Source organism: Equus caballus, chromosome 17 (genome assembly GCF_041296265.1).
Source record: "Equus caballus isolate H_3958 breed thoroughbred chromosome 17, TB-T2T, whole genome shotgun sequence".
Taxonomy (NCBI): Eukaryota; Metazoa; Chordata; class Mammalia; order Perissodactyla; family Equidae; genus Equus; species Equus caballus.
Window position 1 is genome coordinate 84,973,943 of NC_091700.1, and position 27,083 is coordinate 85,001,025.

General features: G+C 42.2%; 1 protein-coding gene, 1 long non-coding RNA gene and 1 other non-coding gene across 3 annotated transcripts in view; 1 reads left to right on the top strand and 2 right to left on the bottom strand.

Annotated features, from left to right (window-relative positions):
- Window positions 1–25,477, bottom strand: part of DCT (dopachrome tautomerase) — an 80,941-nt gene extending 55,464 nt beyond the window's left edge. Inside the window, exon 1 of the mRNA XM_070240390.1 lies at window positions 25,365–25,477. The gene's annotated coding sequence lies outside the window, so the exon portion shown is untranslated. The remainder of the gene's footprint in view (window positions 1–25,364) is intronic.
- On the top strand, window positions 824–19,045 carry LOC138918554 (uncharacterized). The gene is made up of 2 exons (XR_011428048.1): window positions 824–1,216; window positions 17,491–19,045. It is a non-coding gene; the product is annotated as an uncharacterized lncRNA (long non-coding RNA).
- A 196-nt stretch (window positions 25,478–25,673) lies between the features above and the next one.
- On the bottom strand, window positions 25,674–25,746 carry TRNAF-GAA (transfer RNA phenylalanine (anticodon GAA)). Its single transcript has one exon. It is a non-coding gene; the product is annotated as a tRNA-Phe (tRNA).
- Between the last annotated feature and the right edge of the window lie 1,337 nt (window positions 25,747–27,083).

Genomic DNA, 27,083 nt, shown 5'->3' on the forward strand with positions numbered 1-27,083 from the left:
AAAACTGAAAGCAGAAGGATGTTTATTCCCATTCCAGAAGCACTAAGAGCACTGAGGGAGGATTTTTTCCCTCTGAAGCATTAAACAGTGACTGTTGATGGCAATATAACAGAGAGAATAATATTCTCTTCAGGAAGTTCAAAAGCAAAATTGGCTGTTTGAATGAGGCTGCCTAACTTTAAACAGACCATCTCTGGGTCTTATTGGATAAACAAGCAAAGTGTACCATCAGTGGCTAAACATCGTTCCAATTTTACACCAGAAACAAAAAATGAAGTTAGAAATCATTTGACTCCTGGATCGAACTTCAAGATCCAAGAAGTAGAAAATACTAAACCAACCTCCCCCTTACAACCCTGGCCCACCCTGTGTCCCAGACCTTCAGTCTTTCCACAGCAAATGATCACGCCCCACTGTGCTCCAGCCCGAAGCAGAGCGGCCTTCACTTTCTAAATATGTCCTCATTTTAAAAACAATTCAGATAAGCAACAACAAAAATTAAACAGCACAATCCACCGCTCAGAGATAACACCATTAATATTTGGTGGCTACCCTTCCAGACTTTTTTACCACTGCCAACCTTGAACAACTTATTTTTAATTTCTTTCTTTGCTGATAATTGTTCCAAAAAAGTTTTAAAGCAGTTCGGGTACATTCATCTTTCTGTGCCTCTATTTTCACCATTTATAAAATGAAGACGGTGTTCCTAATTCCCATCTGATCAGGTTGTTGGTAAAACTACACAAGTTAACACACTAGTAGATAGAAAGTAAATTGACCTTCTGACCCTCCATCTGTCCTTCCTTCCTTTGTTGATTCAATCATTGAAAAAAATGTAGATTAAGCACCTGCTGTGTGCCAGGCACCTCACTAGGCTCCAGGCTCACAACAACGAGCAAGGAGAGAGCCATGGTTCCTGCACTCATAGCACGTGCAGACACTGAGACAGAGAAAGTACAGGGCTAGAACGCACGGCAGGAACGCCAAACCTGAGTGAGGAGGGAGGGAGAGCGTCCCAGGCATGGGGAACAGCCTATTACACAGGCCCCGAGACAAATGGACGCCATGCGGCTGATGCAGGGAGTTTAAGAAGGAGGATTCGTGGAGGAGGCTGGAGCCACCAGCTGGAAGAGATGAGGAGAAATTCTCGCCTAGAACCTCCAGAGGGAGCGCAGCCCTGGGATGCCTCGACCTCAGACTTCTGGCCTCCACCACTGTAAGAGAATGAATTTCTGTCTTTATAAGTCAGCCAGTGTGTGGTCATTTGTTACGGCAGCCCTAGGAAACTAATACAAGTATGTACCAATTATTATTTGTTTTAATTGCTCACATAATTATCAACTGGAGGCCCTGGCTTTCATAATTAGAATCATTGACAAGCTACACGTTTGCTTTTTACTTATAGAACGAGTGGTGCTGATTGTGCATAAGTGAGGTAAACATTTTCTTTCTATCTTGCTTGTTTACGTCTTTGCTTGGTGAACTCATTTATTAAAGTCAAAGCAAAAATAAACGTTAGTCCATTCTAATCCAAAGTCAGACTTGCAAGATGTGGAATTAATAACATGCTACTGTAAAATGGTACAATCCTTCCTGTTTTTATAGAATGTGATGCTTGTATTGCATTAGTGTAATTAATCTTCAGTCCAAATCATCTGTTCCAAATTTACACTCCATTTTCAATGCTTCCAACTGTTTGGAAAGCACCATTCTGCTTCTGTTAGCTTCACTGCAGGCAGACGCTTGTCTGTTAGCTCAGGCAGAGGTTCTCAACCAATGCAGTGCACACCCTTGGCGGTGCTGAGACATTTGTTTTTGTTCCAGGGGGTTGCTTGTTACTGGAATTTGATGGTCAGGAGCCAAAACCAGAGCCTACAGGATAACAGAGTGTTTTTGTAACAAAAGGAATAATTCATTCTTATAAACATTTTCCAAAAATTTTGGTTTACCAAGTTTTCATTCTTTCACTCATCAAACCAAATTGAGCACGCATTCTATTGCTGACATGTGCTGGGGATACAAAGATGAACGAAGCATGTCTCAACTCAGGTCCCACTCAAAATGCCCATAAGCAACACTGGGTAAACTGCTGCTAGGGATTTCCGATGCAAAATTTGTGACATGCCAAACTGATGCCATTTGTCTTTGGATGTGTGAAAAATAATCAAAGTGACTTGTATTGGCTTCCTCTCTTTGCACCCTAGGTACCTAATGCATAACTCCCTTATACCTTTTTCTCATCCAACTGTGTGTTCGCACGTCCATCTTCCCATAGTCTCTATGTTATATCAGAGTTGAGACATGCTTCCTTCATCTTTGTATCCCCAGCACATGTCAGCAATAGAATGCGTGCTCAATTTGGTTTGATGAGTGAAAGAATGAAAACTTGGTAAACCAAAATTTTTGGAAAATGTTTATAAGAATGAATTATTCCTTTTGTTACAAAAACACTCTGTTATCCTGTAGGCTCTGGTTTAGTCTCAAGGAAATAACACAGGATTTGGTATCCTGGTCTAGGGTTCTTGACATGTCAGTTCTACCAGTATCTTGCTAGTTCTTCGTTTCTTCATCTGAAAAATAAGGGGAGTTAGGAGTTTAATCTGCATTATTCTAAGGTATTTTTCAGCTTCAGAATTCTGCTTCTTTGTTAAATACAGATAATAGCACATCAATATTAGACACCATAGCCCTATTGCCAAGAGCAAATAGTTTCCAAATTCTCTACTAATCTTCTAACAGCAGTCATTGTCTTATTCAGTGTCAGAGTCTAGACTTGGCCAAACATCCATTTGTAGAAGCTACATTTCAGAAAAACAAATATAGCTAGTTCTAGAATGTAAGCTACATGGTCATGTCTCATCTTGGGTTCCATGGAAGGGTATTTTTCTTGTCAGCTCTGGAGGAAGAAAGGGAGGATATCAAGAGATGTTTTATGTAATCAGAGTTGAAAGAGACTGAGGATAGTACAAAAGTGGAGGAAGGGAAAATGGCAAAAATGATGGGATGTCACTTTGTGATTTGGTTATAAAAGACGGTGACTTCCATCTTGCTGGCAAACTCTGTTGCCTTCTCAGTATGAACAATTTGATGAAGCAATCTGCCTTGTTGACAAGGCCTGTGTGGCAAGAAATCAAGGGCGTCTCTAGCCAACAGCCAGCAAGAAACTAAGGCTGTCAGCCCAATAACCCACAAGGAAGAAAATTGTGCTGAAAACAACATGAGCTTGCAAGTAAATCCTTCTCTGGTTGAACCTTCAGATGACTACAGCCCAGTCCACACCTTGACTGCAGCATGTTAGAAACCCTGAAACAGAGGACCCAGCTAAATCATGCCTGGATTCCTGACTTTCAGAAACTACGAGATAATAAATGTGTGTTGTTTTAACCTTCTAAGTTTTGGGGTAATTTGTTATGCTGCAATAGATAACTAATATATTTGGTATCAAGAACTCACATATAGTTTGTTATCTGGCACCAAAGAGCCTAAATGCCAGTGACTATCTTTTATTCTTCCCTCTGGTGCTCACTTTGTGGATTAAAATTCAATTTGGTCACCTAGCACCCAGATCTTAATTTCTAAATACCACTCTCCATTAAAATGAAATAGAGCTCTTCGGGAAACAGTTGATTCGAGGATTGAGGCAGAAAAAAACAAAAGCAGAGCCTGAAATATTTTGTGGTGCCAGAAAGTAAGGAAGTACTCAAAAAATGATGGGGATGTGTCAGAAGGACACGGGAACCAACCTGAAGGAGCCCCCAGTGGTCCAACCTGGAACAAGCTGAGCAAGAAAATAAATAATGATAGTGATGGATTATAACCCACAGAATAAAATAAATATTCATGAGTCTATACTGATACAAGTAAATAATTGAATCAATAAATAAGCATGGGAGAAAGGACAGTAGAATTTAATTAATAAACATAGAAGGAATGATGAAATAAAAAATAAATATCAGGCAAATTCCACAGTAATCATTCTTGTATGATGAAAGACAATGTATTTTACATAGGGGAAATATCTTCTTAGAAGATATTAATTATATAGGGGAAAATAGTAAAAACCAAAAAGTGGAGAAATCTGTAAGATACCCCTTAACCAAGTGATCAAATTTAACATCACCAATGATAAGACATAACATATCGGCATCATGGACCTCTTGATATCATGCACTGAGAAGGGTACAGTATCACTTGATAGTATTCTTGCCAAAAAATGCCTAACTTCAATCTACTTATGAAAAAAGAAATCAGACAGATTTCCACCAAGAGCTTTACTATTATCCTACTGTATGGTTCTCTCTGGGTCTTGCTTTCTTTATCTAGAAAATAAGGAGGTTGGACTGGTCAGTAGTCTCAAAAGTGTCAAAGTCATAGAAGACAAAGAAAGACTGAGGATTGTCACAGATCAGAAGAAACTAAAGAGACCTGACAACTAAATGCCATATGGGATCAGAAAAGGGACATGGAAGGGAACACTGGTAACATTCAAATAAGATCTCTAGATTAGTTAATATCATTGTATCAATATTAATTTCCTGATTTTGATCATTATGCTATGGTTATGTCAGATAGCAACATGAGGGTAAATTGGGGGTAAGGGTATGTGGGAAGTCTCTCTGCTCCTTTTTGCAACTTTTCTGGAAGTCTAACGTTATTTCAAGATAAAAAGTTTAAAAATAAAAAACTCCACCTAGTATTCTAAGATTGGAGTTCTGATGGTTTTTGGCCTCACATCACAACTTAACGGGTGCAAAACCTTTGATCTAAGCTACAAAAGAGTCTCTCTTTGGTAGGTATTTACTAACCCATATCAAAGGACACCCTGCTTTTGAACAGCTGGTGGAGTTTGCATTTCTGTTATATTGACTATTTTTATTTAAACCCCATAAGACATTAGCTCAGTTTTAATTAATCCCTTCTAACTTTATAGAGTCAAGAGTCTACTGGTTTCACTCTCTGTCCTTCACATCATTAGTGATACAAGGAATTGCTCATCCAAGTCATTAGCAAAAGACAAAATGTACACATCAAGGCCCTTAGATACTGCTCTTTAGACATGTTTTTACATGTTTCTCACATGAATTACATAGTCAAACCTCAGTAATCTGCGAATATGCCCAGAACCGTACACGGCACGCTCCATTTCATAATGATATGAGGAAAAAGTGATTACTACTAATCATTATGCATATTATGTCGGTGGTAGAAGCTGTGTAACATTGCCCTAATTATTTGTTTCAACAATTAACATTTTATTCTTACTACCTATCAAGCACTGAGCAGACCACTTATGGATTATTTCCTGTACTCCTTCAATAGCCCTGTGAGGTAGGCACAGACGAGGCTGCAAACATATATTCACTAGTAACATCTGGCTTCAGAGAAAGAGCTGGGTGGGTATACACTGGGCCCTGTGGAAGGTCTGTGCTTGCGAAGTGACTGAGTTGCCACATGCCGTGTCCGTTATTTGATCAATCTCCTTTTATTTTATGCCTTTTAAATCAGATTACTCTGTTAGCACTAGCGCAGGGAAGGGGAAAGAAAGCGTGGAAGGAGGGAGGGAGGGAAGGAACGAAGAAATGAAGGAAAGAAGGAAAAGTATGTGAAAGTGTGTAAGGAATCGCAATGTCACAAAAATGGAACTTTCAGTTTGCTATGTTTTAAATTAGAGAAGTTTCAGGCTGGAGGAGAAAGACTCAGGGGAGAATGAAAGACATCTTCAAAAATATGAAGGGCTGTTTTGGGAAAGGAGGATTAGAATTGTGTGTGCTCTAAGAGGGAAGTTTGGGGAGACATATTTCAGCTCATTATCAAGAAACTCTTTCTAGCAGGGAAGTCCAATTCCTGGTGAGGCTGCCTGAGGACTTGGTGAGCTCCTGGTCCTGAGAGGTGCCCCAGACAAGGCTGGGTGACCAACTCTCAAAGAAGAAGAAGAAAAGCTGGGCATTGGTACTTAAATTAGATGTCTTTGAAAGTCTTTTCTAGCCCAGAAGCTCTGTGAGGAATTCTGAGCTTCTACTTTGCAACTGGATCAGATCCTTCTGAGAGACGGTGATTTCCAGCTCCTTGTTCCTGGTGTCAGAGCTCTAGTCTGCTTCTGTACTGAGGGTAGAGAAGGAAACCGAATAGGTGTTTGCGAATGACAGGCTGACTTAGACAACCACTGACTTGATGTCAGAATTGTTCAGAGCCAAGAGAGATGTACATGAGGTCTCAAATTTGGAAGACTTTTACCTCTGTAAATTCTCTCCTTGACGGTCCTTGTCAGCCTCTACCCATAAGCGGAAGGCCGTGCAGTGTGGTGAGTAAGATATCAGCTCTGGAGTTGGCCTGCCTGGGTACAAATCCTGGCTCCCATCTCCCAGCTATGGCAGTCATTGGTTCTGTTCACACAAATATTTCCAGATCCTTTCTCCTGTATGGTAGGATTAGACATCCCCCCATGGCTGTGGCCATGTGACTTGTTAGAGACAGTGACATGAAAGCTGCAAAGCCAGTGTGAGATTTGCAGCCTGATCTTAAAATGAGCACACTGTAGAGGAGAGCCCCCAGCCACTCATGACTGGCATGCAGAATGAGTGAGAAGCAAATCCTTGTTGTTTTAAGCCATTTAGATTTTGGGAGTATAACCTCTGCATACTTTAGTCTACCCTGACTGATACAGGGGTTCTGAGCCAGTTACTTGACATCTATAAACCTCACCCTCCCCATTCATAAAATGGAAGAACAGACTCATCTCATAGGCATGCTGCGGGAATCAAGCGAGAGTTGGGCTCAAAAATGAGGTTACCCAGAGAGACTGTAGAGAGAAAGATAAGAAACAGTAAGGGCAGTATCCACAGTGGGCCGAAATATAAGGCAATGATACGCAGCAAACCAAGCTTCTTGATGCTGCCCACCCACTCTCTAACTTCAGGAACTCCTTCATCTTACAGAACAAGACTCGAGCCCAGATTCAGTTGGTTCCAGCAATTACCCCGCCTCATGTAATCTAGTGCACTATTGACCATGCTTGTATATGGAATAGGATCTATTGCCTGCTTGTGCCTGGCAAGTATTGTGAGCCTTGATTAGCTCAAAATAGGAAGAGATGATGGTCAGGTGTGGGTGGGTGGAGAGGAAAGCTGGCAGAATTAGGGCTTGAGGTACAAGCTTGGTAGACTATTTTCTACATTAAATTTAAACCCTTCTATAACTGCTGCCCAGGAGAGAAATATGTCTGGTGGAAACCACATGATTCAAATTAAGTGAACTAAACAATGCTTCTTTGTGCTAGAGATTTTATGGTTTGTCTCATTTGCAATGGGGGGGGGAACTTTTTAAAGGAACAAATTTTTAAAAGCAACCCATGCTTACCAACCAAGTAATTTATAAGATTATTCAAGGAAAGGCAAAGTAAACCAATATCAAAAGTGTGTTCTGAAAAACAAAGTTTGTACAAAGGTTTACCATTGCAAGTAAGATATCTCAAGGTATACTAATTACGTGGTTTCTAACCATTCTCCCTGCCCTTCCCCCGCACCCTTGCCCGCCAAATGTAATCATTTGCTAAATCACAAGACGGTAATTGGTGAAGTAGGGGATTGAGGAGAATGGCTTCCAGACAATTTCTCTTCCACTCTGAGTTTTATTCCACCCACCAAAAACATCTCCTCTTCTAACTTCTAATCACTTTTCCTCATTCTTGGAAGACTTTGACAATTGATCACTGCAATTTCTGCTATTGTCCAATGTGACTTCAAGGTCCATGTGAACACCCATCCAATATCTGGACTCTCATCTCCTTGACTTCATCTCTGATAAATCCCTCCTTGCCTCTACCTCAGAAACCATCCTTATGGTCCTGTTCTTGGCATTAACATGACCTGAAACTGTATCACTTCCAAAAAATGAGAACTCTGTGTAATTTTTGAGGTGAAGTAGTAAAAACATGTACAGTAAAAATCCAATTCTGTAACCACATCCTCCCATCCTTCCTGTTTCTTTGCTCAAATACTCTGTAGTGGCTGAACAATGGCCCCCAAAGATTAGGTCCCAATCCCTGGAACCTGGAACTGTTACATTATTTATGTTTGGTACCTTTATTTGTCACCTAATGTTAGCTTAGTCTTGTGGGACTGTAGGACCCTTGGCTTATTTTGCTTTTTCTCTGCCTTCTCCACTTTCCCCATTGTCTTCATTTCCCTCCCTATCCATCCTAAATTCCACTGTCCATCATGATAACATTGCAAATACTTATAATTCCCCTGCCCCTCTCTCTTTCCGTAGCCAGCTGACTTACTCTCCACCCTGGATTGACCTAACCATTGGCCATCTCTTTGCCAGCACCTGAGCAACTAGGTGTTGTTGCAGAAAAATCATAAAGACTAGGCAGATTGACGCCACCAAAAATTGTTGGTTGTGAGACTAACTGAGCCCTCCACACTGCTTGCTCTCAGTCACGTTGCAGACCATACATATACAACTGCCAACCCAACTTGGAGGTCACAGAGGCGCTTTAAATCCAGCGTGTCCAAAACCGATCTCAGAATCTCGTTCTCCAAACCCACTTCTCTGTGTTCCACAGTTTAGGAAATGGCAGTAATACCATCCAATCACTCAAACCAGAAACCTGGGCGTCATCCTTGGCACTTTTCTCTTCTCATCCCCTTGGCCAGTTCATCCCAAATGCTGTTGATTTTGCTTTCTAAAGATTTCTCAAAACTGCTCACTTTTCTCTACTTTTCACCAATGCTATGTTGAACTCACCATCGTCCATTGCCTGAACTTGGACAATAGTCTCTGAATGGATTTCCCACATCCATTCTTGCTCCCTCTGGTTGGTTCATTTTTCATGAACAGAGTTATTGTTTAAAATACAAATATGATCATTTTATGTCTCTGCTTAAAACTAAATATCTGAATACGTTCCAGTTCCTCATAGAATAAAGTCCCAAGTCCAATGCATGACTCAAGTCTCCCTCATGATTTGCCTCTTCCTTTCATCTTGCTTCCTGCTTCTCCTTAAGCCCTAAGCTTCAGTCTTGCTGGCCTTAGTCAATTCTTAGACTGAAATTGAAATATTTCAATTCAATATTTGGAAAGAATTCCAAATTCTTTCCAGGTTCACAGTCTTTGTCCACACTCTTCTGTTTGGATGGAATGTCCTTTACCCTTTGTTCCATCATTACTCCCTCCTGTAGCCTGGTTATTTCTTATGTATCTTTTAAGTTCCAGCATAAATGTCATCTTTTCAAGGAAACCTTCCCTGACCCTGTCTCAGTCAGAATTGCTAATTGTACACTCCTGAAGCCCCCTATGCTTCGCCTTCACAGCACATACCCAGGTGAAAATTATTAATTATGGTAGCTATTTGTTAAATGCATTTTACTAGATTGTAATTTCTACAAGATCGGGAGCATTGTCTGTGTCATTTCTGGTGAATTGCCAGCACCTAGAACAGTTCCTGGACCCTAATATGTGCTTATTCAATTTTGGATGAAAGGAAAAAAAACTAAGAGCTTGAGAATATAAAAGATGAGCAAGGCCTGACTTTGCACCCAAAGAGTTTGCATTTTGACACTTGCTCAATTCTCATCTAACCTAATCCCATCTTAGAAAGAAGAAATGATTTTACCTCGAGAGACACATTGAGACACACATCTAAGAAGTTTAAGATGGAAAGAGTTGCTTGAGTCCTGGCCATTGTAATCTGTTGTGTGGGTTCTGCCCTGCTCAAGGGAACATAGTCAGGAGGTGGGGAGGAGCTAAAGTTCATCCCGCTTGACTTTCCAAGCTACGTGTCTGTGGGGACTGCATCAGCTGAAGATGGGCCTTTTTTTGAATTTGCACAAAGTAGGGTAGGGGCTAGTCATTTCCTTGATTTACAGGATGAGGGCCAAAGATGTGGGCCCTTGGTGATTACAGTGATGTCCAAAGAAATGGGATAGCCTGAAAGTCGACCAGGTAGTAAAGGAACCAAGAAAAAGCCCAATGCTTGGGGCAGGCCCATGAATCTACTAAGGAGCAATTCAAACAGTTGACTGTGAGGGAGACAGAAGAGAAGATCTAAATATGCACTGAGCTCTGAGACGGCAATTATGGACACCCAATAGAATCTGGAAGTGGGTCCCATCTGACTTTAAGATGTCTCTCAGATGTCAAGAAGGCTCAAATGGAGCCTCCAAAAACAAATCTTGCCATTCAACATTCCCAATAATCCCAATGTTAACCCCTCTATAGCTTTCAGATATTGCACCAGTCGCTGCAAAATTACAATTAGAATCAATACAATGAACACTCAGTCTGTAAAACAATTCAAAGCTCTATTCCAGCAAGAAGCTTCATTTAAGCTGTAGGAATAAAAAGAAAAGACAACCCTTTGTTCTCTTCATTTCACAGTCCTGCAAATGGCCTCTTAGTCAAAACAGCTCCTCTAATCTTTAAGTTTTAATTAGCTGCCCACAATTCATAAAGTATCAGGAATTAAAATGCTGATACCTCATTCTCCTGAGGAATGGCACACAATTAACCTTTTTTTTCTGGTCAAAGACAGAAACTGAGAAAGGGTAATGACAAAATTAATCTATTCTGGTGGCAGGGCCTGCCGTAGTGCTGGAAAACAGCCTCCGACCCCACGTCAAAGGAAGAAACCATCTCGAGCGTGGTGAGAAACTGCGGATTCGTGGTGGATAGCCTATTGTATTTGTGACAAGTTATATCACAAAACCATGGTGGGCCCTCAAAATCTTACATAAATGTTAAATGATTCCCCAGAATTAATCAACCTAACCCACCTTCCTTTTTCCTTGGGAAACAGATATATGCATAGGCTTTTAATAATGTCTGAAGCTCTGGCTTTCTAGTGAGGTGGGCAGAGGAAGAAAAGGCTGAGAAATGCACACTTTCCTGGCTTGATCTCGAGATCAAAACACAAGCCTGGCAGCAAAGTCAGAGGGAGTTGCTGGTACTGAGTTTACGCCTTTCTAGAATAACTATTCCCCCCAAAAGGCAGATTCTGCTTTTTTTCCTAGCGATGGCAAATTACATGGTAAATATTTAATAGGATTAGCCACATCCATTTAAACTTAGTCAAAATCTCATAGAGACAGAATACAGTCCAAAACCTTTCAACATATGTTCTCAATGAAGACATCAGGAGACAATGGGTAGGATGGAGGCTGTAGAGTCAATCTGCCAGCTTTCAAACTCCAGCTTGGCAATGCACTAGCTGCGTGATCTAAAGCAAGTTGCTTAACCGCTCTGAATTTTTGTTATATACCTCAAAATAAGGACAAAAATCTGTGTTGTAAGGATCAAACAGAGAATGCTTGTAATATGCTTAGCACAGAAACTGGCACTTCACAAGAGCTCATTAAGGTTAGCTACTATTATTGTCAATAGAGGAACCCAAATGTCTCTAATGAGTACAGAGAGAGAAAGATACTATTTCATGTTAAGAACTCTTTGGTAATTCCAACTGCTGCTGTTTGTTTTTCAGGTAACAGTTTTACTGAGATATACTTCACATACTATACAATTAATCCATTTAAAGTATACAATTGAATAGTTGTTAGTATATTCAGAGTTGTGTAACCATCACAATCAATCTTAGAACATTTTCATTACTCCAAAAGAAACCCCATACCCATTAGCTATCATTCCACAATCTCAACATTCCTCCCAGCCCTAAACAATCACTAATCTATTTTCTGCATCTATAGATATGCCTATTTTGGACATTTCATATGAATTAAATTGTATAATATGGATCTTCTTGTGACTGGCTTTTTTCACTTAGCATAATGTTTTCAAGGTTCATCCATGTTGTAGCACATGTCAGAACTTCATTTGTTTTTATGGTCGAATAATATTCTATTGTATGCTACTCAAATAGACTACATTTTGCTTATCCATTGCTATTTTTCTTTGACAGAGTAATTGCAAATTCAATGCTAAATAATAAAAGCATAATAACACAGTAGCGAACTTCTTCAGTATAGAGGTGTTTTCTAGCCTACAGGGTGTGTTGACATATGTGATTTCATTTGAACATGAGCCATTTTACTTGCAGCTCACAACAATCCTGGGTGGCAGGCACTGTTTTTCATTGCATACCATGATCCCAGGGAGGTCACAAGTCTTCGCAAAGATTGCACAGCCACACAGTTACTGGCAGAGCTGAGACTTAAACCTTCTGAGTCAAGTCCCAAGGTTTTCCTGATACGGTTGACGGGTGTGTGAAAGTCCACAGTGTTAGGCTACACTTTTCGTGTCTTGGAGGGAGCTGAGAGGACATAAAAACTCTTTTCTTTGACCTCCATTTGCCCCCAAAACACAATCGCTAGCAATTATGTAGCCACAGGTAGGCAATCTTGGCTGTTCAACTTCAAAGCAAAGGCATCACAGCTTCTACTGGGGCTGACCCGCCCCGTGAGGAAGCAAAATAACAGTCCCTTTGCTAAACGTTCCATCTTCCTATCCCCCTGCTAAATCTCTATTGAAGTTTTGCAACTACGCCATTTCTAAGCAGCACCATTTTGATCAGAGACACATTTGCCCTCGCCTCATGGGGGCTGGATCGGTTCTTTCTTCCATCTTTAAATGTCCAGCTGAACCCCCTACGCTTTGCTGCAAACATGTACAATAGCCTGCTGCCTCCTACTACCTAAATTGTCCTGCTCCCTGGCCTGGGATAAATGACCCCAAAGTATTCTACCTTTCAGAAGATGTTCTGAGAACTTCATTTTTTTAAAATCATTTTTCATTACCTCCAATCTCAAATCAAAGTGATTTGTTAACAGTAACCATTCATGAACCCAAGTATACGGATGTGAATATGAAATCTGGAATCCACTTTGGGAGAGGGGGAGCAAAAGGAAGAAAAAATGTTTTAGAGTCCACCTGTGGATTTAAATTCAGTAAAATGAGCTCATACCGTCCCCTTTACACCAGAACAAGATGATCTCCCTCCAGACGGTGCCATCCAGGGAAGATCCTCGGCTGCAAAACTCTCAACCAGCTGTGACCCGGGCATAGAACGTTGGACCATATGGTGCGTCAACAAAGAACCGTCAGGTGCGTCACTTCTCTCGGAAGCTGTGATCAAGCCAGCAAAGCTCCTCACAAGCTCAGTGGGCTGTAGCACATTCAGAACGGCTCGATGATTGAAAGCAACGCTGTACAAAGCCTGGCAAGGAAGCTGGGGAGCCGCCATGCTTGCGGCCTTCTGTCTGCTCAGGGTGAGAAGGATGTGTGACCAAAGACACCCGGGGCCAGACTTCGACCTTCCTCACAGCCTGCCAGCTCTCAGCAGTCCTTGGTTAGCCCAGACCCTCACTGGTGCCATTTCCCTGTGGCCTTGGGACCCTTCAGACAGGGGGCTCAGAGTCCTGTGCATTGAGGTGGGAGATTGCAAGCTGAGCCTGCATTACTGTGCTGGATGCTTTGTGACTTTTTCCTTCCACAGTAAGAGAGGGATTTTCTTCCATTTTAAGCTCCTATGCAGAATCGGTTGCTTTCTCCCCCACAAGAAACAATAGAATCTTCTCTTGGTTCACCCTCAGTGGCTGTTTCTGGAGAATCCCACGAAGGCTTTGTTATGGGTTGAATTGTGTCCCCCCAAAGTTCATCTGTTGATAGCCCCAATATCTCAGAATGTGACCCTGTTTGGAAATAGAGTTGTCGCAAGATGTAACTAGTTAAGTTAAAATGAGGTCATTAGATTGGGCCCTAACTCAATATGACCGGTGTCCTTATAAAGAGGAGAAATTTGGACACACACACACACATACAGTGAGAACGTCTTGTGAAGACGAAGGCAGAAATCACAGTAATTCTTCTACACACCAAGGAACACCAAAGATTGCCCACAAACCTCAGAAGCTAAGCAAAAGGCACAGAACAGATTCTCCCTCAGAGCCTTCAGGAGGAGCTAACCCTGCTGACACCTTCATCTTGGACTTCCAGCCTCTAGAACTGAGACAACAGCTACCAAGTTCGTGGTACGTTGTTATGGCGGCCGCAGCAAACTAATCCAGGCTTCTCTGCTCGGCTTTTGGAATTACTTCTCATCTCATTTTACATCCCTCCCTCACATCACAGGGAGACTTACCTCCTTCACTCCAGCCCCCTTTCCTGGGGGATGGGGGTGCTCCCTTTGCCTTTGCAGGAGTTTGTGCCCAGGTGGAGTGTATTATGTTAAATGTAACTCTAGAGGCCTGTGCACAACTGAACCACTGAAAAGATGTTTCCTTCTAATAAATTCATTCCATTCATCTCCTTGCACTAAATTCTCAAGAAGATGAGAATATTTTCATCTGACAGATAATTGACATAGTAATAGAGCAAATACCTGTTTAGAGCGTAGTATGTGCCAGCCTCTGTTTTGGTTGCATATATTAGCAATTTAATGATCACAACAATCCCACGAGGGAGATACTATTATTTTCATCCCCATTTTACAGGTGAGGAAACACGGGCTGGGAGAGAGTGAACGACTTCCACAAGGTCAGCAGCAGAGCCAGGGTTCAAAGCCAGGCTGCAGTCCGGCACCAGAATCTATGCTCTGAACCACTAGGCTAGACTGCATCTCACAGTCAGAACGAATAGCATTTGTGTGGGTTTTTGAATATTCCAGGTGTCACTAATCTCTGCCACCTAGGGGTCCAGCCCAGTGTTCTACATAGGGGATGATGACACGCTTCCATTGCACTCCCAGTGGGTTACTTTATACCACAGGACTAGCAGAAATGGGGGCCACCAGCAGTTCTCCTGTGCAGAGCACAGCAACACTCAGCCCCCCGAGGGCACTCGAGTATCTGTGGCAGCGCCCAGCAGAACTATGGCAGGGCCCGTGAGGCCAAGTCAGAGAGGAAAGAACCCTGATAGACCAGAGTTCCAATGGTGGTGCCCAGCAATCTGAGATTTTTTGTGAAAATGCATGAAACACCCCCAAGCAGGTAGGCAAGATTCTTTCTGATTGCTGAGGTCTTCAATAAATGGCTGGGGCAAAAGCCAGAAAACTCTGATTTATTACAAATACCATGACCCCATTTATACCCTCAGGTTGGGAGTACATGGTGAATTGCAAATAAATGCGAATAATATATCAGTACTTTTAAGTGGCATAGCCCAGCCTAGGTTGACCTCTTCCAGGGAAAACACCTTCTGCCACCCCACAGAGGCTCTGTGGAAACCAAAGTCAGTTCAGCTCCCCATCATGGCTCCCAAAGAGGTGTTAGCTAGAAATAGTATAACCCTCAACTCCAGAGAAGAGATCGACTGCGCTTCCAAAATGGTGTCAAGAAGCAGCTCAGGAGCTAGTAAGTGACACAAAACCCTTCTACATCTAGAGAAAATGAGCCCTTATTTAAGGCCTAGTGGACCAAAGTATGTGCACAGAAATGTGGCAGCTACCAAAGGCCAGTGGTGGATACAGACTAGGATCCAGGGTTGACAGGTCCAACCTCAAGGATGGCATGTACCAAGGGGTCTGGACCTGATGATGTAACATTGACATTGGACAGAACAATGTTCTGGGAGCTGCCAGGGCCTGTGATGTCAGCAACCACTCTTCAAAGGGGACCTCCTAAGCATACCCACTGAAGACCAACGCTTGCACAGCCTCACAACCCCACAAGGATGAATGAACTGATAACTGGCGGATTAAGCAAAACATTTCCATTACATAGTCCTTTATCTGCGGTTTTGCTTTCGATGGTTTCAGTTACCTGCAGTTGACCACAGTCCAAAAATATTAAATGGAAAATTCTAAAAATAAACAATTCATAAGTTTTAAATTGAGCACGGTTCTGAGTAGGCAGGATGATGTCTCCCTCCATCCCACCAGTACACGAATCACCCCTTTATCCAGCGTCTTCATACTGTGTATACTACTGGTCCGTTAACCACTTAGTAGCCATCTCAGTTGTCAGACTGTCTCAGTATGGCAGCACTTACGTTCAAGTAACCTTTATTTTACTTAACAACAGCCCCAAAGTGCGAGAGTAGTGATGCTGGCAATTCGGATATGCCAAAGAGACGCCAGAAAGTGCTTCATTCAAGTGAAAAGATGAAAGTTCTTGACTTAATGAGGAAAGAAAAAAATCACATGCTGGGGTTGCTAAGATGTACGGTAACTTTTATTACAGTGTGTTGTTATAATTGTGCTATTTTATTATTAATTATTGTTGTTAATCTGTTACTGTGCCCAATTTATAAATTAAACTTTATCATAAGTATGAATGTATAGGAAAAAACATAGTATATATGGGGTTTGGTGCTATCTTCTGTTTCAGGCATCCACTGGGGTCTTGGAACCTAAGCCCCCGGATAAGGGGGGACTACTGTATTAAGACATGCTTCTATTTGTGTTGGACTGTTTGGTTTCTTGATAGCTCTCTGAATACAAAACTAGCTCTTAATCTCTCAGTTACCTCTGCAAGGTTTTCTAGAACCTGTTTATCTAGAAATTTATTTAAATCTTCCGTGTAAAAATAGCAGTCAGAACATCTTAAGTAACTTGAAAAATACAGAGAATGCTGTTGTTGTTAAGACAACCACGTATTGAATGTCAACCATGTAATGTGTGACTATGATCCCACTTCATGGGTTTATGACCTAAATTAACCTAGGTTAATGCCCTGGCAGATCCTGGTCCCCCAAATTCTCAACTTGTCTCTGTTAGACTAAGACAAACTCATGCTCTTTTTGGTACACTAACAAAGAGGTCTGGCTTCCTGCTGTCCTCTTCTGCTGTGTTGAAGAAGGTTTAGAGCATTTTTTCTGCCCTCTTCTTTTAATTTTGCAAGTGAGAAATTTTTAAAAATACACATAAAAAAGAAAACACTGAAAATCATCCATAATCTTAAATTAACCACACAACCTTTTTAGTCCTTCCGAAAGAGTTGCTTATTGTCAAGTCAATAGATGTCAAGAAGCATTTCTTGAGAACCTAAAATGTTTCTGGCCTGGGGCTAGGCGATATAAGGTATAGAAAAGGAATAGGAACCTCGGTAGACCCTCAGAAGCATTCATTCTCCTGTTGGGAATATAATAAAAACAAGTACAGCCAGGGACTGTGACATGGTGGTGAGCCACCATCAGGAGGATGAAAAAGGGAAGAGACGTATTTTTACTCATTGAATAAATATGCATTGAACACCTACCATGTGCTCTCTGCTATGCACATAGATCATGATCCAAAGGAGATGATAGCAGCCAGTCAGGAAAAAAGACCAATGAAATACAATAAAATCTGACCCAGATGGATATCTGAATAAGGTGTGGGAGGACAGAGAGAAGGAGAGCCTAAGCTTTCCTGGGGAGCCAGGAGGAGCTGATACTTCAACTGCTTCCTGAAGCAAGAGAGCTGCATGCTGGAAGCTCGTTACTTCTTGAGCACTCAGTATGTGCCTGGTGCCAAATGCTGAGCACTTTTCATGGATTACCTCTTTTAATTCTCACAGAAGCCCTGTAAAATAAGCATTTTTCTTTTTCTCTATTTCACAGATGGGGAGACTGAAACCGAGAAGAGTTATAGAAGTTATGAACATGACACAGGCAATCAGTGAAGCTGGAGCTCAGGCCCAGGCAGCCTGCCTCCAGGGGCTGTGCTCTTGAGCACTCCCCACGCCATATATGTACACATAGCAGCATCACCTTGGTTTCAGCCTTCTCCTCTGCCTCCTGCTGGACCACGTTTCCTCCTCTTCATCCACTGCAGTCAAAAGATCGTCCTCCATCTTTATTACATTGTGAGAGTTCAAGGCTATAAACCGTAGACAGTTGGAATGAGTCTCAATTCAAAATCTTCAGCCAGGTTGGCTGAGGGTTACAGGTGCTCACTCCACTGCTGATCATGAATGCAATTGAGAACTCAGATTTGAAAGGAATAAGGTTGCATTCAGGCTCTCTTGCAGTTTCTCTCTATGCCTGGGACAAAAGCCCTTTTCTGAGGATTCCTGCCTTAACATGCTAGATCAATCATCTGAGTTGCCCATCTGCCTCCCAGCCTCACCCCCACCACCTCAGGGGAGAGGACTTGACTGCCCCGACTCCAGCCTGCCTGGCTTCTTGTGTTGTTCTCTGTGCCCTTTTCCTCTTGTTCTGAGAGTCCAGCCTACTCCAGCCTCTCAGGGTAATCAGTTACCGCCCTCCAGCTATTCCAGGTCACCTGACCTCTCCCGCATTTTCTTGTTAGAAGGTGGAAACTCTGAATTATCTCTTCCTGAAATCAAAGCCATCTTTTGTGAAGAGCTAGCATTTTGCCATAAGGAAATGAGCACACATTCAAAAAAGAAAACACAAGATGGGACAGAATCACATGCCCAGTGGAGAGTGAGCTCTCTGGGGGGTCAAAATGAGGAGAGCACAGTATTAGCTTAAACTACAGGAAGAGGTTTCATGAGGAGGCCAAACTTGAGACAGAACTCGAAAGGTGAGTATGAATTGAGGAGAAACTAAAGGAATAAGATGTGGACTAAACAGGCCTCTGATTATATTTTTCTCTGAGAAATTTACCAACTTGACATAAGAAAATGCTTGAAAAAGAAATATTTCTATGCTGCTGTACACCTGTATTTCATTCCTGCCTACTCAACAGTTGAACCTACTCAACAAATCATGCCTTCATTTTGTAAAAGGAGTAAAATCAAATTTTTCTATAACAATTGTTCCTAGAATAAGAAATCAGACCATTACCAAACAAACACACAGCAAGAGAGATTGGATGGTGGTTACCAGAGGGGAGGGGTGTAGGGAGGAGGGTGAAAGAGGTGATTAGGCACATATGTGTGGTGATGGATTATAATTAGTCTTTGGGTGGTGAACATGATGTAATCGACACAGAATTCAAAATATATTATGATGTACACCTGAAACTTATATAATGTTATAATCCAATGTTACTGCTATAAAAACAAAAATTTAAAAATGAAAAAATCAAAATCAAAAAAATTAAAAAATAAAAAATCAGACCATTAAAGTTAAAGTTTATAGATTTAATATTAAAGTCCTTTGTAATCATATCTTTAGAATTTGATTCAATTAAAAAATGTAAACATCATGGCTACTGAGTGAGATTATCCCTGAATACTTTACAGGATACTAAATATGGTTTAAAAGTTCAGCCCAGGGGCCGGCCTGGTGGTATAATGGTTAAGTTCACAGGCTCCACTTCAGTGGCCTGGGGTTCACAGGTTTAGATCCTGGGTGTGGACCTACACATCGCTCTTCAAGCCACGCTGTGGTGGCATCCTACAAACAAAAAAGAGGAGGATCGGCACAGATATTAGCTCAGGGACAATCTTCCTCAAGTAAAAAAAAAAAAGAGGAAGATTGGCAACATGTTAGCTCAGGGCCAGTCTTCCTGACCAAAACATAAAATAGTTTTTTAAAAAAGCTCAGCTCAGATTTACAATCAGTTAAGAAAAAAAAAGAGGAAAGTAGGGTGTTGTGTGAAAAGCAGAAGTAATATAGATCTTTAGAAAACAGCTTTATGACTATAGGCATAATAATGATACTGTTTGTGTAAAATGATATATACAGACATATGTGCTTGTATATATAAAAATTATAGGATACACTTGAAGCTACTAACATTGGTGGCCTCCACAGAGGAAAACTCTGCACAGAGGTAAAATGGAGATATTCTTTTTATTTATACCTCCTTCTCACCATGTGCTTCAATTATCAATTCTGAAAAAGAAATTAAGTTTTTTAAAACATTTTCTCAAATTCTCATCCCTAAAATGTGAGAATAGACTCTGATTTGGGAGTGAGAGATTAAAAAAGAAGATAGGGTGGGAAGGAAGAAAGAAGTTGTGGAATAGAGCCTGTGCTCTGGGAACTAACGGATGCAGAAAGAGGAAAAAAACCTCTGTTCACATTGTCCTCCTGTTCTAAGGATATTTTTCCTGGGAGTGGGCTCCCCAGTTAAGAGACTCCTAGAAAAGTAGAGTCAAGGACTACATAGACTTTGTGAAGATGAGACAGAGTATGGGAAGATTCAGATTTCAAAGAGAACTGCACTAATGTGGAGAGAAGAGGGCTTTGTCCTATCTCCACACATGGGCCACTGCAGCTGGAAAGGACTCCAGGGGCAGAACTCTGGATTTTAGGAAATCACCTGCCTCATCTTTTATCTTCACACAAGTAAAGGTATAGAACTATATGCATATTCATTTCCTGAATAATTAATTTCATGGACTACCGCCTACTATCAAATCTCCTTCTAGGCAATCATGAAACTTACATGAAACAAACTGGCAGGGGTGCACGCCTCCTCTTTAACAGGACACATCAATGTTATTTAAGCAAGTGCATTACTATGGAAACATTAACTCAGGTCTTCACACCCACCAACAATTCTTGGGCATTCCATCTTTACGTGCCTGTTCCCTTTATTCAAGGCCATCAAGAATGGAATAGCAATTTTCTTTACTGAATTCTCACCCCACATAGCTTTGTGCTTTATGCATTCATGCATTCACTTCTGCATGTTTCCATTTGCCTGAAACTCTATTGAAGGACCCAGATTTTTATTTTTCTAACACTGAACCCATCTTTGAGCAGACATTTGCTTTGAAAAAAAAGCATTTAGAAGAAAAATAGTTTACTTGCAAAGAAATTTAATAAGGGAGTCCAAGTTTTAAAAAGACTAGCTTAAAAACAATACAAAAACAAACAAGAAATTCTGGAATAAACCCCCCCAAAATCAAATCACACCAGCATCTACACACAAGATGAGCGATGTTACCAAGTGTACATTTAGTCTGTTCATGATCAGAAAACAGTGATTCTGTCACAGTGTTTTATTTACCAAGGTCATCACATATCTTCAGATATCAACATTGAAATTGTCATGGATAAAAATTATCTTTGATGCAGAGTCAATAACTTTGAGGAAAGGCTCATGGCTTCATTTTTCATTTATTATGGGGACTCTAACCAGACAGGGGGATCCTCTGGGGGGCTGTCTTAATCTATATCAGGATGCAGAGTGCTTTTTAAAATTTTTTCTAACTAGAGTACACACTAACGCATCACAGAGGCAGGGACAGGTGCTGGTATTCCTCCTAGACACACTTAGTGTTAAGAAATAATAAGATCCATCCCAACCACCCTTTTTATGGTCTCTGCCAGCAATGTCCACACCTCACACTACCCCACCCCCTTCCTTCCTGAACTATCAACAGCAACAACCACAAAGAAACCACAACTCAGTAGATTTTCTGAAAGTGTCTGAAGGATGGCAGATTATGCCGCCCCCAATCATGCCACTTTGCCATAAGGATTATTTTAAGCTGAAGGCAATTGAGAAGAAGCAGATACAAGAAAAGCTCTCTGCCCCCTCCCCTCCATTTACCTAAAAACAGGACATAAACTTGTAAAGCTGTCTCCTTCTCTACCAGGAAGGACAGAAGTTAATCACGGGAGACAACTCTAGACCCGAATCAGCCCAGAGACAGCACCAGAGAAATCTACAGAACAAACTTTGCTAACTAGCTCTTATCTTCCGTTAGTTCCCCCTAACATCTGCCTTCCCACAATTTGCCCCCCAGAAGCTCGAAGTCCTTCTCCTTTGTCTTGTCACTTCTCTACAAATTTACTTTTCTTCTATTAAGATGCTCTGTAAGCCCAAGTTCTAGCCACCTCTTTGAGTTACGCATCACTGAGCCCATGTGTATGCACACTGCACATATTAATAAATTCTACTTGTTTTTCTCATGTTAATCTGTCTTTTGTCAGCCTAGTTTACAGGGCCCCAGCTGAGAACCTAGGAGGGTAGTGGGGAAAAGTTTTTTTCCTTCCCTACATACCAAAGCAGTCCTCTTAAACACATACAAATTTATTCAACAGCAATTCTCTAGTTTATCCAATCTTGACTGACACTTTTCTGTCACAAAACTAGGTCAAATATCTTATCACAACTCTCTTGCTATCTAACATAAATCTCTCCTGCCTTCGTCTAAATCTATTTCTTCCTATGGCACCTCCCTGGAAATTATATACTCCTGAGAAATAGTAATTTGAACCACAATCAAGTTACTCTTAGTTTTCTTTTATTTTGGCAAATCTATTTCATATCCTTTTGTCATTGTTTTTAAAATAAATCTCCTCTTCCTTAATCATGTTTTTGTTCTTTGTTAACCTTTTTCTCTCAAGTTAATTAAAACTGATCAAAAAGCTCTCACATGGATCTCACTAATGCAACATATAAAAGAACTACTGCTTTATTTTTTTGGCTCATGTTCCATTTTAAGACATCTCAGAATTATGCTGGCTTTTCACAACAGCACTCCTATGTAGCATTTTTTTAAATTTACATTCAACTATGCCTCCTCCCTCAAAAGGTTATTCACAAGTTTAATGGGATTGCATATGAAAAGTGCTCCTCAGAATGCCTGGCACATAAAAAACACTACAGAAATGTTGACTCTAGTTATTCTTGACACTTTGGACTAGAGAGTCAATGAAGTTTGGAGCAGGAGGGGTTGCTCAAAATGCTCTGTGGAATATATGAAGGCAGTCAATAGGCACATATTTGTGCATCCTGATTTAAGACAACTCATTATATGAAAATTGGAATTTATGGAACTAATATGTGACCAGGTGTCTGTTATAAGAAGACCCTTGCCTTTGCTCAAATGGTCCTGCTTCATTCCCAGGCTATCAACTGGCCTTCTCCCAAACATTACACCCCAACAGTCAGGACCTGCAAACAACCCTCCAAGATTTTCAGTTAGATAAGTGAGCTACACTTAAACATGGTAATCCAATCTGAAACCATGTATTGAGGATGATTGTGTAGGATCCATACATTCCTGGAATCTCAGGCAAATCCAAACAGGAGTTGTATTTCTGACCAAGGTTTAACAGATAAATCTGAGATATGACAAATGATATAACATGAAACTAAACAACTGTAAAGCATTATACATTTAAAAGACTAGAATTATGACCCAAGACTAATAAAATAGGCATTAATGTATGTACACATTGACTGCACAAAAGACCCCAATGAATTATTAAATGCTCATCTAGTTTAATATATATAACAATTATAACAGCTTCACTATATCATAGTTCTGGCCTAAAATGAATATAGTGTCCAGAATAATTAAGAAATAAAGAGTCATTTAGCAACATGCTTGCACATCACCTTAGAAATTTGTTAGATGAGCCAGATGTCCCAGGTTCCCTTCTAAAAGCTTTCCAAGGAAATTTGAGATGCCTTCCCCCTTCCACCCCAGATAGATGGCCTGAAGCAAGAGGCGACATTCATGACCTTTCTGCTGACAATAGAGCACTGCAATGAGCATTAACTCTTATGAATGTTTAATGTTGATAGTGTTCTTCCCACTGAAAGCATTTCTTTTCCAAAGTAAGCGCTGACTCCACACTTTCACCCCTCACCTTCTCCTCAGTTACAAAGAGCTACCCCGGAGCTGCAGACAACTTGTGTTCAGTCTTTCTCAGCCTTCACTCCTGGGAAGTGATGGTGTTTGACATCTATCAGAGCACTTCACACGTCAATGAAAGGCAATAAAGATGATCAGATTACATCTTTAGACTTTACTTCTTAAGGTAAAAAAATATATATATGTAAATGTATGTTATATAATTATTTTTAAAATTATATATATGTAATTTTTTTAATGCTGACTACTTTCGTCACAATCATTCCTCCCTCCCACAAGGCCAGCAAAACCCTTTACAACCACACTCCCAGTGGGGGCCTGCCCCAACTATCCCGTTTCAACTTCCTCTCTTCAGACTTCTAACAAGTATGTGCCTCTAGTCTCCTGGATACCAAACATGCCTACTCCAGTAGCAAATCCATGGTTTTACGATGTCTGTCTCTTAGGGTAGTCAGGCCTCAGGCTGTCTGAAATGAAGTCACTCACTTTCAGCTCGCACACCATTCTGCTTCCATTTAAACAAGCGGATAGCTGGTTGAGCTCCAGTTGGGTCTATTTGCTATCCAAGAAATCCTCCTCTGAGGGTCCAGTCAAGACATACTTCCCCACAGAGCCCTTTCCAATTAAAAAGCTTTTGGTTTCCCTCATTTTTATGCACACAGTTAACCAAACATCCCAACAACTATTAATATATAGTAACATTGAGGAGCTGGCAGATGTAAGATGACTGACACACATTATGTTTAATCCTTGCAATCCTACAAGGATTGTTACGGTAAAATGAAGATAATGATATGCGCTTCATGAGGTAGTCATGAAGATAAAATCATGCCTGGCACATAGTGGGGAGTCAATGATTAATGTCCAATTGATGAGTGAATTAACCTGAGAGCACACAGTACTTCATAAGCGTGAGTTGCCTTTTCCTTTCAAACCAATAGAAGCAGAAGATATGCAAGACCCAAGGTACAAATCCCACAAGTGACTCATTCAACTGCAGACCAGCAACTCACCACCCCACTAAACTGCAGATTCTGTTTTCTAGTGATTCCAATAGATTGAAATTTCTTCCTCCTTTAATTCAAATCTACATCCTTGCAACTTCTACCCAAGTCCTGGCTCAGCTGGCACGAGCCACACAATTTAGAAGCAGGGTCCGGGCCTCCACTTTCTGTACTGCACACCAACAGCCTAGGAAAGCTCATACCCCTGCACATCCCACCCGCAACACACAGTGCGAAAGCCAAAATTCTCAGAAAAATTAATTTCGAGCAAGTGTCTAAGCTTTATTTCAGACTTCAGGAAAAAAGACAGTAAAAGGAAAAAGCTTGTTCACAAAAAGTCTTAGGAGAGGGCTCTTTTAGAAAAAGAACGTCTAAATAAGTGGATCTCAAACTATAGCTGCTTCAGAATCACCTGGAGGGCTTGTTAAAACACCTGGTGCTGGGCGCAGCCCCAGTTTCCAATTCACTAGGGTCTGAGGTGGGGCCCAGAATCTGCGTTTCTAACTACTTCCCAGGTAAAGATGAGGCTGCTGGTCCGGGGACCACACTTTAGGAGCCACCAATCTAGACTCTAAATAAAGTTGTTTAGGTGCAAGACTGATACAGTTTACAGAGCTGTAAAGCTGCCGCGGCTTGACCCATCCGACAAGTAACCTTGGTCAAGCCATCCGAGCCGCCCCGCGTGCGCCCCCAACCAGAAAGACTGCGCTGCCGGTTCCCTTCACCGGCAGGGCCAGATGGGGGCCATTTGATTAAACAGCAGGGTTTTGCTTTTCAAACTCGGACGCTTTGGGTAATGAAATTCGGGATGACGTCGTCTTTCTCGTCCCCCAAGGCAGACCGACTCCTCTCTCACACCACCAGCCGCCAAGGCAGCGCCTGCCCGCGACCAGCGCCCGGCACCCTCTCACCCCCGGGCGCGCCCAGACCCGTGCCAGGGGCGCGCGCTGCGTCTCACCGCCCGGGGGCGCGCTCTCGTGGGCCTCGCGCGGCCGGACTTCGCGGTTTTCGCGGCGGAGCAGGGCTTCGGCAGCCCCGAGGCTCCGCGCCGCGCATGCGCAGCAGCACCTCGCCGCCCGCCCATTAGGCGCCCCGGAAGCGGCGGTGCCAAGTGGCTGCTCTCCTGGGAGAGACTGAGAAGGGTTTTCTTTTTCTCGCTCGCCCTTGAAGTCCCAGTTTTCACTTGCGCTGGCTTTAGTAAGCCAGGTTACTGTAGGCAAGGAGTCCTTGGAAATTTGAATCCCTTCAAATTGAAAAAGGAAGGCCCTGCCGAAACCCGGGATCGAACCAGGGACCTTTAGATCTTCAGTCTAACGCTCTCCCAACTGAGCTATTTCGGCGCCCTTTTTTGCTGCCTTTGGAGTAAACTGTTATTGAAGTCTTCATATCCGTTTCCTCCCCACAATCGCTGACGGTTTCTTTCTTGTATTGAACGGTTACATCAGAATTCTTCTGCCTTGCTTTTTATAAGCTATGATTAGGTGCACTGTATACGTTACTTTCTTCAATATAATCCGAGTTTCTGACGTAATTAGCAACAACGGGCATCACGAACGAGCCCGTGTGTCGGCCTCTGGGGTCGGCGGCCGGTGGCCTGGGCGCCTACAGCCCCGCAGAGCTGGGTCCGGAGCAGTGATGGAGGCCGCGCGGCGGGGCTGGGCCGCTCCTCTGGAGGCGGGTTCCATCCTCCCAGGGCTGGTCCCCGCGATCCCGGGGCAGGGTGGTGCCCTTGGCGAGCCGCCTGCGCAGGCGGGGTAGGCCCTTCCCGCTGTGGCCGCACATCTCTGTCGCGATTGGGGTGAAGGAGTGGACAAGGGTATGGAGGCAGGATTGCAGCCTCCTTGAGATCCTGGGCCCTCGAAATGCCCCCTTCGCCTACCACCACTTTGCACGGAGCCAGCCTGGCACACTGCAGGCGCTCCATAAAAGCTTGGCGAGTATGAACCACGATTATCTGATGTCAGTACTACTTCCTGCATCAGTAGACAACTGTTTCTGAAGCATCCGCTACGGGCCAGGTACAGACATTCTGCAATGCCCAGATATCCTGTTGATTATATATACGTATTTTCTCTCTAGTTAAATTCTAATTCTCTGAAGGCAGCATGATTATTGTACCGCCCTGTTAGCCGGCTCCTTGGAGCTTTGCGTTTAAGTGGAAGCTTCAGAGCCGGTTTTGAGGGATTGATGCATGCATTCGAATGTGAAAGGAAAAATAAAAGATTGAATACTGGAAGTGTTTGCGATATCTAAGGTGGAGAGTCGCTTTCTGGGTTCCTTTGTTGCGTGAAATACAGATAAGAGAAGAATTTGAAATTTAAAAGTCATTGGCTAAAGAGAAGAAAGAGAGCAAAGAGAGCTTAGAGATGGACGTTGACCTGTGAAGGATTTCCGGGGCATGGAGTGGAAGGAGGAGAAATTTGGAGCAGCAGCCTGGCACAGGTGATACATAAAGGCAGGATAAGAAAAGAGGACTTTGACAGGCTTTCTCGTGTGTCATGAATGTAGCTCCCTTTCACATTCTCCTCAAAACACGGCAGGAAAGACTTGAACCCGGATGACTAGGAAAGTGGCTGGTAGGTTTTGATGGGATTTGGGGTGAGAGTAGGGGAAGAAAAGGTCCAGGGTCTGAGGGGAAATGGAGGGAAAAGATCGGGAGAGAGAAGAGAAGAAAGAG